Raw genomic sequence first — 608 nt, forward strand, 5'->3', positions numbered from 1 at the left:
TCTCAACAGAACAAGAGAATTTCACACCTAGAATCATCATCTGAGTCTCATTACTGTGAACATTTCAGGTTGTAGATATTAGGCCCTCATTGCTTCAACAGACCAATGTTTGCTTCTATTCCCACCACAGTGAATCTCCTGCAGATGAAACCCTGAGGGGGGAGACGGTTGCTCCTCTCCAGTCAACAAGCTGCTGCAGGGTTTCTGCTTTTGCTAATCTGAGTAATAAATGTCTACGTAGACGTCAAACTGACCTAGCAGAGACTAGAAGAGTTTTTATATCACCTACTTCTCAGTGTGAGAGTGACTGTGGAGAAGAAGAAGTGAGAGGATAGAGAAGGAGACTGAAATAAGAAGAGTGATAAGAGAGGAGAGAATGAGAGGAATAACAGGAAGGAGCCTTTTAGCCTTTTAAGCTCAGAAACCACATCTTGTTTAAAATGAAAGGATTCATGAGAAACGGAACATTAGAGGCTAGAAGAAAGATTTCCCTATGTGTCAGAGAGCAGTCTTCCTTTCTTCATTACTGCTGTAGGTCTTCTGGTTTAGATTCTAGTTTAGATTCTGGTTTGGATTCTGGTTTAGATTCTGGTTTAGATTCTGGTTTA

The sequence above is a fragment of the Cyprinodon variegatus genome, unplaced genomic scaffold (genome assembly GCF_000732505.1).
Source record: "Cyprinodon variegatus isolate N-32 unplaced genomic scaffold, C_variegatus-1.0 Scaffold1188, whole genome shotgun sequence".
In the NCBI taxonomy this organism is placed as follows: Eukaryota; Metazoa; Chordata; class Actinopteri; order Cyprinodontiformes; family Cyprinodontidae; genus Cyprinodon; species Cyprinodon variegatus.